Raw genomic sequence first — 11,166 nt, forward strand, 5'->3', positions numbered from 1 at the left:
TCTGCCTCCAGAATGTATTTACTGTGAGAGCTCAGGAAAGCATTAAAGCATTGGTACCCGGGTTTTGTTACTGTTTTTATTTTATGATTGTCGTTGTGTTATTTTAGATCTCATTTCTCGAGCATTTAATGAGGTGCTAAATGCTTTGCCACATTATTCCTTTTTTATTATTATTTTTTTTAGTGAGAGGAGAGGAGACAGAGACAGACTCCCACATACGCCCCAACCAGGATCCACCTGGCAAACCCACTAGGGGACAATGCTCTGCCCATCTGGGGTGTTGCTCTGTTGCAACCAGAGCCATTTTAGCACCTGAGGCAGAGACCATGAAGCTATCCTCAACATCCAGGGCCAACTCGCACCAATTGAGCCACGGCTGCAGGAGGGGACAAGAAGAGAGAGAGAAGTGGGAAGGGGTGGAGAAGCAGATGGGCGCTTCTCCTGTGTGCCCTGGCCGGGAACCAAACCAGGACATCCACACGCTGGGACGACACTCTACCACTAAGCCAACCAGCCAGTGCCTACCATATTCCATTTAATCTTCATAATGCTCCTATGAGATCTTATCCTCCGTACTTTATTGAGAAAACTGAGGCTCAAATTAAGGATTTGGCCCCATGTTCAGAACGCTTCAACTCTCTATTCTGAGCCAAACCTCCTCATCCCATGTGGCAAAAGGAGGGGACCTTACATTCTATATTTGAGCTCAAGTGACATTGGCTGGTAGTATGACACCTCTGTCTGGTTTTAGAGTTTGATGTACCGTGGCTCAAAATGTCACCTCAGCTCTCTGCAAGTGGCTTGCTGTTATACAAGTTGTTAAGTGCCCTGTACCTCAGTTTCCGCATCTGTGAAATAGAATTGTCATAATAGCTCCTATCCAAGAGTGTGGCTGAATACTAAATGTTACACATACATAATAAATATTATTCTGTTTCCACAAGCCTGCTTCCTTTTTAGCAGTTATTGAGTTTGTGTCTCTGCCTGCTAATGTGCCTGGCACCTCTAATTCAACCCTGAAATGCAGGCTTCGTAGCCTGGAGGGACCAGGCTTTCACAGGTGTAATGAGCTTCTGCCTGGGTCTGAGTTTGCCGGTACACTTCCCACCTATGCTGAGGAATGTCACACAGAACTCCAATAAGGTCACAAGTTGCTCCACAAAGCTAAGGTAAGAAAAATTTCACTTTTTTTTTCTCTCCCCTAAATCGATTCTAAGCTCCTACTTAACCATTCTCTGCCAGAGTTCAGCTTCAGTAATTTTTTGTGGGTTCCTGGAAAGGAGGGCGTCTTTGCCCTCCCTTGACTGGGGCCCCCTATTCTATGGCCGAAGCAGGTCAGGAAAATGGCGGTAAAGACGTTATCATCATCAGTGTGTCCTGACCACTTTGTCACCCCTGCTCTGGACGGCTATTGCAGGCCTGGACCCAGAGGTCCTCGCTAGTGTCGCCAGGCTTTGTCTAGGGGGCTCCGGTGCAATGTCCGGTCTCCACGGGTAACCCCCTCAGTCACCCCCACCCAAGGTCATGCCCAGTGTCCCTTCTCAGCTTTGGGGGACCCAACACTCCAGGTTAGACAATTCTCCCCTCTCTTCTCCAGAGCCAAAATCTCTTTTCTTTTCTGCCACTGGTAGATCCAGGGTCCCTTTCCAAGCCCTGGACCTTTCAGAATAACAGCCTGCTTGAGGGCGTTTCCCAAGTGACTCTCCTGTCCCCTCTCTTCCCTCTTCTTTTTCTTTCTGAAACAGGAGTGTGCTCAGCAGGCCCCTGGGGGTAAGGGAAGCCGGGACTGCAGGAGCAATCACCAGTAGCCTTCCTACGAGGGGGCAGAGGGAGGGATGCCACTTCTATTCTCATTTGGGGTTCAGAGACGACATCGGTTAATTTCCCTATAATTCACCTGTTGTGGATTCATAAGAGCTTAGTAGAAATTTAAAAAGTTTTAGTCCCAGCCATGTCACTTTGCTGGGGGTCAAGTGAGGGGGGCCCAAGAGAAGAGAGAAGGGACAGTTAGTCAGTGGCACTTAGGACTGCTGTGTGGGTCGCCTTTTCTCCCTGTATGTGTATTACAGAGTGAAAATCTCTCAGCCTCTTTTTCCATAGATAATCAGGCTTATTAGAGCAAACAAAAAAGATCCCTCTTAATGTCACTGTAAGACCTGCGTGTCACACGAACCAATGCTGCTGGCTCCCGCGAGTACTGTGAGAGAGATAGCGTCAGCCCAACCTCAGCCATTCACTTCTGGAATCATGACTCAGCCAAGGGGGTGGCGTTTCTGCTGATTAATTATCGCACCGAACACCCAGTACAACTGGCCACTCTGAAGTCGTCTACTTCTAAGTCAAAGGTGCAGACCTGAGTTATAATTCCAAATATTCCTGTGGAAGCCACGGGTATTTCTGAGAAAGACCTGTGTCTTGTCAGTGTCACAGACAGTATAAAATCTCTTATGGGGTCCCAGGAACTACGCAGAATGTGCCAGAGGGGCTGGCCAAAAGTGAAGATCCGGCTAACCATTGGTGGGCACCAGCCAGGCAAGGAGAGGAGCTACTTACTGGAAGGCACACTGGGTGACCTCCCGGGACAGCTGGTCAGAGAGGTCCCTCGAGGCTGGCAGATCTTATCACCTTGACACCTGGGCAGCCCTTCTGTTATCTTTTAGCTGGAGGGCCTCTGGCCAGTTTCCCTGATGTACATGCCTCCTGTCTACGTTCCCAGGGGCCACACATGACAGGAAATATGTATTTTACAGAATTTGAGACAGTTACTAAACAAACAATAACAACACAGCAACAACAACAGAGCCTGGTGGAAGAGGGTATCTGATTTTCAGAGTGGCCCCATTTGCTATTTTATACGTCCTGTCTTCAACTAACAGGTACTGAGTTTTTTGGGGGCAGGTGATGAAAAGGTTCTGGAGTTAGTACTGGTAATAATTGCACAACCTGCCGAATATACTAAAACCCTGATTGTACACTCCAAAAGTATGAATGTTATGGTGTGTGACCTGTCTCGAAAAAGTATTTTCAAGGAAATGTCAAGTTTTCAACAAAGATATTGAAACACTCAAATAGGAAAGTATAGCCATACACAGGAAAAGGAGCAATTGCTGGGAATTGTCCCAGATGTTGGACTTCCTATATGAAGGTTTTCAATCAGCTGTTCCAAATATATTGAAAGAACTAAAGAAAGCCATGTCTAAAGAATTAAAGGGAGTGTGACCAGGTGGTGGCACAATGGATAGAGCATCAATCTGGGACACTGAGGACCCAGGTTTGAATCCCCGAAGTCAGTGGCTTGAGCACGGGCTCATCCAACTTGAGCACAGGGTCACTGGATTGAAGCCCAAGGTCGCTGGCTTGAGCCCAAGATCACCACTGGCTTGAATAAGGGGTCACTGGCTCAAGTAGAGTCCCCTGGCCAAGGCACATATAAGAAAGCAATCAATGAACAACTAAAGTGCCACAACTATGAATTGATGCTTCTCACCTTTCTTCCTGTCTATCTGTCCCTGTCTGTCCCTTTCTCTATCTCAATTGTTAAAATAAAACCATAAAAATATTTTTTAAAAGAAAAAAGAAGAAAGGGAAAAACTAATATCTCATACCAAACAGAAAGAATATCAATGAAGAGATAGAAATTATTTTTTAAAGATAGAGTTTGATTCTCTTCCCCTTGAGTTCGGCTGCAGTTAGCAACTCAATTTTACCAAGTAGAATACGGCAGAGGTGATGGTGTGTGACCATATTAGGTCCTAAATACATTAAGGTTTCACCTTTCTCTACCGGATCACTTGCTCTGAGGGACACCAGCTGTCCTGTCATGAGGACACACAAACAGCCCTATGAAGCAAGCCCCATGGCAGGGAACTGAGACCTCCTGCCAACAATAAAGTGAGTGGGTCATCTTGGAAGTAAATCTTTCAACTCCAGTCAAGCCTTTCAATGACTGGAGATAGCCACACCAACTGAGGTCATAATAATAACCTCAGGAGAGACCCCGAGCTAGAACCATCCAGGTAATTTGCTCTGGGATTCCTAACCCTCAGGAAGCATGCATCTCACACAAACTAGTGTTGAAGTAGCTAAGTTTTAGGGTAGTCTGTTACACAGCAATGGCAACTAATGCATGCGGAGAGAGAAAATCCTCTGGAATTCTCAAAGGAAATGTTACAGGAAGTTACTCTTCTTTCAGTACACATTTTAAGGTCATGAGCTGCCTGGCACTACAGGGTCCTCACCTCCCAGTGCTGTGAGCTTTGGGCAGGGAAGCCAAATGCGTGGAACCCGGTACACACGTACCCTGAGCACTGTCACGAAAGGAGGACGCACACTTATTAATCAAAATCAAGCCTGAGACAAAAGGAGAGGAATGGCACCTGACGCACTTTTCAGCCAAAGTCTAATTCCCAACATAGTCTGCAGGCTGGATGGCGGGGCTGCTGAAGGGTGATCAGTCTTAGGCTGGAATTACAGCCTGCTGCGATGTTAATGCACGAACGCCAGCAGGTTTACCGGAAGATAATTTAAATCTACATAATTATGACTTAATTCCTCACCCTATGACATTATAAAGGTCCCTACCCAAGTGGAAGCTGCATGATGTCACGCCACAAAGAGTACAGCCGTGTGACTCCTGTTCCCTTTTGTACGCTGTGCTCACATCCATTGTGATAGCTTTATTAAATGCTGTGACCCGACCCAATTCTTACGCACGCACGGGACGCTATCTCCTAATCAAAACTGCAAGACGTGGCTGAGCAGGCTGCGGAAAGACATCAAGATCTGCAATTTAAGTAGCAGATGGACCGCGCTGGATCAGAGAGCTGCTGGCCTGTGGGGCTGGCTCAGAGCACGCTGAGATAGATCTTCAGCGGTAGCAACTGCAAGTGCCGCCTCTAGCAGATGGAGGTGAAGAAGTCCTCAGAACTGTCCGGAACTCCACTCCTGGGTCTGGACAGAGACACCTCCTCATCACACACAGATTTCTATGGCCAAGGAGAGCCCCCTTTGAAGCATTTGTGCTTCTCATTCATCTTCCCAGGCAGATGGAAGATGGGCATGGGAGTTAGTCATCCTGCAATCAGGGTCAACATTCCCTTCAAAAAGAGCTCGGACAGGTGCAAAATCAGTGCTTACGTCACAGCACAGAGAAGTTCCAGGGGTCGCGTAGGCCAGAGACAAAGATGGGTAATATTGTGTGAAGCTTGGGGTAGAGACGTGGGGAGTGGGTCCGGGATGTTTCTAAGAGGAGGTGCATTTGAGCTTGGCTTTAAGGATGGGGTTATGGATTGAATGGCTTTCTCAAAGTTTGTATGTTGAAGTCCTAATCCCCATTGTGGCAGAATGCTACTCTCTTTGGAAATAGAGTCATTATGGATGCAAATAGTTAAGATGAGGTCATACTGGAGTAGGATGGGTGGTGTAATTATACAAAGTGGAGATTTGGGTACACGTGCGCATGCACACGCGCACACACACACACACACACCACACACACACAGAAGTGCCTTGTAAAGACTGGAATTATGCTGCTACAAGTCAAGGAACTGAACCAGAAGCTAGGAGAGAGGCCTGGAACAAATTCTTCCCAGTGTCTTCAGAGGATGGCCTGGCAGATACCTTGGTTTCAGACTGGACTCAGAAACGGTCATGCAGATAAGTAGGACTATATTTATACACATCTAAGAGAACCTCAGGTAAGGAGAAGAGTACCACTCACTGAGTTGAGAATGACCTTGTAGAGCAGGAGCATTCAACAGTTCAGTTCTATTGGAACCAAGCGTCTAAGGAGGAGTCATGGGAATGTGGACTGGAGCGAGGCAATAGAGAGCTTAGCATGCTGGGAAATGTGTTACCTGGCGGAGTTTGCTTCTCAGTTGGTTTTTGTGTGTGTGCGTTTATATTTATTGATATCCAGTTTGGCAGGAAGTGACTTGAGGTGTCTTGACTTTAGGCTGTAGGTCGTGAGGAACCAGGTTGTGTGCTAGGAAGTGGCATGATCAGAGCCTCCGCGGGAGAATGAACTTGGACACGCCTACTTAGGTAAATGGGGGAGGACAAGAAGAGGCTGCAGCAGTCACCCTGAGAGAAGCGAAGGACTGAAATAGACAAACAGCAACAGAACAGAGAAGAGGAGATCAAGACAAGACATGAAGTTATAGGTTGTCCTGGCAAATGTTTCTGAATGGAGAGGGAGGGAGAGAGGAATTGACCACAATGCTGTTGACATCCTAAGCCTGTGACTTTGACGACAGTGGTGCCATTAGATTTTAGCGACAAAGAGGGGACCATGTGAGAGGAATTGAACAGTTCTTTTGCTCACACTGACTTTGGGGTGTCCATGGGGTTCCCAAGTACTGGATTCTGTCAGGCAGTTAAACTTGGGAGAAAATATGAACTTGAAAGAAAGCATGACATCATTCACCTGGACAAGAAATTGAAATTTTGAAGCCAGATAAAAATAACAGTTCTATTATATAGTAAATGAAATTAAAAGGGATGGGGAGAAGAATAACAGTTCTATATAGGAAATGAAATTAAAGGAGGGGGGAGGACCCACTATGTTAGTCCACCAAAAGGTTGTTCTAATCTGTTCAAATGTGGGTTGTTACTTTGTTGTTGTTGTTTTAGGACTACTAACAAAGAAAAGGTTGGTCAGTGGCAAAACTGCTTGAACGTTGCTTTTAGCAAATTCGTTCCTCTCTGGGGAAGATGGAGTCATGAATGTGCTGCTGGTCAAGGTGTCTTTCACAATGGGGGGCAAAATGAAAGTGTGAACTCCAGCCTGAGGCCCTGCAGCCCCCAGGGTGACCCCCCACTTTGTTCTCCTGGCCACAGCAGGAAACAGAAGTGGAGACCCCCAGGGGGCCACAACGCAAAGTGAAGATGACAGCAGCGTGCTTTGTAGAGTTAATTAGCTGGTGAGCCCCCCAAGCTCTCAGAGGGAGAAAGCTCCAGTCATCAAAGTGTTCTTAATTGATACATCGGGAGAAAGAGACAAAAGCTTCATCTGGGAAGAAGACCTTAGATGCTTTTAGCACCAGAATGAGAGAAAGAACTTTCTTCAAAGTGGAGTAAGAAAAGCCTTGGTTAAGTTGGGTAAGTTCAGCAGAAAAGGGTAGCAGAAGACTGTACCTAACTCATACACAACTGTACTTAACTCCTTCTATGCTTACGTGCTAAGCCAGGTAAAAGCAAAAAAAATATCTCGTATGTATGATCTCCTCACCAAAACTTATTAAATAAGCCAAATAAAAGTGGGTAAGAGCTCACATCCACTGTTGTCACAGAAACCACTCACTATCTCCATTGTCCAATAAACTAACGGCGACCAATTAATTAATTTGCTTGAAATCTCTTCCAAACTGCACAACCTTTCCTCCTGTTTAAGGAGTGGCTGTGGGACCCAGTTTACTAACATTCTGAGCCAAGGCCAGACAGGAGTTCAAGGAAATGTTTATGGGAAGAGAGCTGGGGGTGGATGAGAATTAGCATTAACAAAGAAAGGGCTTCTGTGTGCCATATCTATCGTATTTCATTGAATTCTCACATTGACCCTGGGCAATGCATTTATTACCCTCGTTTTTTTTCAGATGAGAAAACTGAAGATAAAAGAAGCTAAATACCTTGCCCACATATGTGTTACCAGTAACAGCTGGTTAAGTATTGCCAGCAAGAGGTACTAATTTTCAGTACTAATGGTCCTTTTAGCTCTGAGTAACATGAGTACAGAGGCCAACCCTACAGACAGTGGAACTTGGTGGATGTCCTGATCCTTGGCAGTGAATGGGTCACATAGATGAGGCCATGTGATATCCCCAGCCTGTCTTACCTTCTGATCAAGGCCTGTCGTCATCTGCCTCCCTCATCCCGCCCCACCCCACACAGGTCCACGCAGCCCAGGACCAAAGCTATGCAGGGAACATTATCTGGAGGAGGAGGCTAAGCAGCTGCCCACCACCCTGGGAAGCCTCAGCCCCTTCTTTTCTACTAAACTCTTTTCTCCTATGAAATCCCACAGGCTGAGGGATGGGACTTTACTTGACATCTTGGTTCTGTCTCACACCCAGCCTTAGAAGATTCCAGGAACTACCCAGCTTATGGGAGGAAGGGGGAACTGAAGGTGATGACAGTGATAATAATAACATTAAAATAATTTTTTATTTATTTGAGTGAGACAGAAAGAGATGGAGAGAGAGAGAACATTGGTTTGTTGTCACACTGATGTATGCATCCATTGGTTGATTCTTGTATGTACCCTGACCAGGGATTGAATCCACAACCTTGGTATATGGTGACAATGCTCTAACCAACTGAGATACCTTGCTAGGGTCAATGATAATTTTTTTTTTTGTATTTTTCTGAAGTTGGAAACGGGGAGGCAGTCAGACAGACTCCCGCATGCGCCCGACCAGGATCCAACCGGCATGCCCACCAGGGGGCGATGCTCTGCCCATCTGGGGTATTGCTCTGTCACAACCAGAGCCATTCTAGCGCCTGAGGCAGAGGCCATGGAGCCATTCTCAGCTCCCAGGCCAACTTTGCTCCAATGGATCCTTGGCTGTGGGAGAGGAAGAGAGAAACAGAAAGGAAGGAGAGGGGGAGGGATGGAGAAGCAGATGGGTACTTCTCTTGTGTGCCCTGGCTGGGAATCAAACCCGGGACTCCTGCACGCCAGGCCGACGCTCTACCACTGAGCCAACCGGCCAGGGCCAATAATAATATTTTTAACGGTAATTGAAGGGAGCTCCTCATTTGAGAGAGAAGGTAGAAATGCACAAAAAGGCTCAACAGGCTGGCTAAAAAGTCAAGGTCAAGGAAAGGGTGCCGTGAACAAGGTGCTGTGGAAGCATCTTCCACTTGCAGCCAGCCCCGTAGCTGATGTGCTAAGTGGGTGAGGGGCACAAGGAGGTAAATTGTCCTCTTCTCCCCAGTCCCTCCCTTCCCACCAGCTCAGTCCCATCTGCCCTTCCTGCCATAGCTGTTCAAAAATGGGGTCTTGTTTTGTACTTTCTTCTTCCCTTACTTTACCATGACTTATTTCCCTTACGAGAGTATGACCCAACAGAGAGGGCAGGGACCTTGCTTGGGTTTCCATCCCACACTGTGCACATCACAGCGCTTTGTGCTGAGTGGGCACTCTGGGAGCATCTGTTCAATCTTAGGATAGAAGTCTGGGGTGGTCTGTGAGCCTTGAGTTGTCAAGTAAGAGGGTTGAGAGTATAAAAACAAAAACAGGCTTTGCAAGAATATTGCAAAGTTCATTTGAATTTGAGAGAGAGAAGCGGAAGGAAGATGCTGAGAGGGGACCAACGCCGGAAGTGTGCAGGCAGGAGGCAGGCAGCTGAGGACCATGGAGGGAACTAGAGAGCAGGCATTATCTCGATATCCCATCAAAGAGCCCTCTCCTGGGGTGACTGCTCTTTGCTGATAGACACCTGTTTGATCATATAAAGGAATGTGGGAGGGAGAAGTTTCCTATGGCTCCTGTGGTCACAGAGAAAGTTGTCTAAATTACAAAAGAGAAATGACTATGAAGTGATTAACTGCTCCAGATTCCTCCAAAGGCTAAATAAATTAATAAAAGGCAAAATAGCTCAAATAGCTGCTTAACCATTAGAAACATCCAAGAGAACCTAACCAGGCAGTGGCGCAGTGGATAGAGCATCAAACTGGGATACTGAGGACTCAGACTCAAGACCCCAAGGTCACCAGCTTGAGCGCGGGCTCAATAGCTGGAGCAAAGGGTTGCCAGCTTGAGCATGGGATCGTAGACATGACCCCATGGTCACTGGCTTGAGCCCAAAGGTCACTGGCTTGAAGCCCAAGGTTGCTGTCTTGAGCCCAAAGTCACTGGCTTGAGCAAGGGGTCACTGGCTCAGCTGGAGCCCTTCTCCCCCATCAAGGCACATATGAGAAGCAATCAATGAACAACTAAGGTGCCACAACTATGAGTTGATGCTTCTCATCTCTCTGCCTTCCCCCCTCTCTCTCTCTCTCAAAACAACACACACACACACACACACACACACACACACACACACACACACACACACACACACCATCTAAGAGGGTGCCCATAATCAAAGAAAATAAAGACCCAAGGTAGTAGCGTAGTTTGTCTCCAAGACAAACAAGAATAGCGTCGTGCCCCAGGCATCAGTTATGTTCGCTACACCACTGACCCAAGGGGGTCCTTGGCCTGGGTGGAAGGCAGACACTTTTGGAATTCCAGGCTCCCACTCAGGGACCCCACAGCCCACTAGCTGGCGCAGTTCCAAGAGCCCTATGTGGCAGTGTCACCAACCCTGCCTCCTCAGCTTTCCCTTAGCTCTTGGTCCAAAGCCCCATCAGTAGCATCTCACATTGTATCACAAAACCCACCTATCCTTTTGAATCATCTGTGCATAGTTCACTTTCTCCTACTAGACCATGAGCTAACATAGGCACCTTTTCCTATTTATCATATCTCCTTAAGGGAGATTCCGGGAATCCAGGAACTGGGGCTGGTTTAGTGTGTAAATTACAAAGGGAGATTGCCATTTGCTAACTAAATCATGACCCCTTTTAGTGTTGTGATGAGGGCATGAGATATTCATTTTCCTTTTTAAGGGATGGCTGCAAAGTTAACAAAACTACTCTCTGAGGAGGCATTAGGAAGGACAGGGAGGGCTGCGGCTCTGACCCACATTTCATTTCTGAGCGGCTGTCAGTTCTTGCTGAGTCATAAATTTCTTATCTCAGCCTCTCCTGACAAGCTCTCTTTTTAACTGTAGTTCCCGGAGAGGGAGGTCTTGTACCTCCATTTGGTAGAGTATTTCAAGACTTATGGAATCAGTTTTCTTCAATTTGCTGCTTTTCTCCAAGAACTGTGTCTTTCCCAGAATTACTTTAAGGAGAATGTCCAATTTTCTAAGCAGTCTTCAGGCTTAGCAGTGGTCACCTGTCCCTATTTTGGATTTCCATACATTAGGCACTCTGTGATGTTTCCTCACTTTAGACGGATTTTTGAATGAGCCTTGAGTTGTAGCTTTGATAGCCTATAGCTTAGATTCTGCACCTTGTCACATTGTTAAAATGTATATGCTCTTTGGCTCTCAATTAATACATTAATGAATAGGCCTGCTTAACAATGAAATGTTTTCAGTTTCCATATTTATTCTCTCT

Source organism: Saccopteryx leptura, chromosome 2 (assembly GCF_036850995.1).
Source record: "Saccopteryx leptura isolate mSacLep1 chromosome 2, mSacLep1_pri_phased_curated, whole genome shotgun sequence".
NCBI classification, from domain to species: Eukaryota; Metazoa; Chordata; class Mammalia; order Chiroptera; family Emballonuridae; genus Saccopteryx; species Saccopteryx leptura.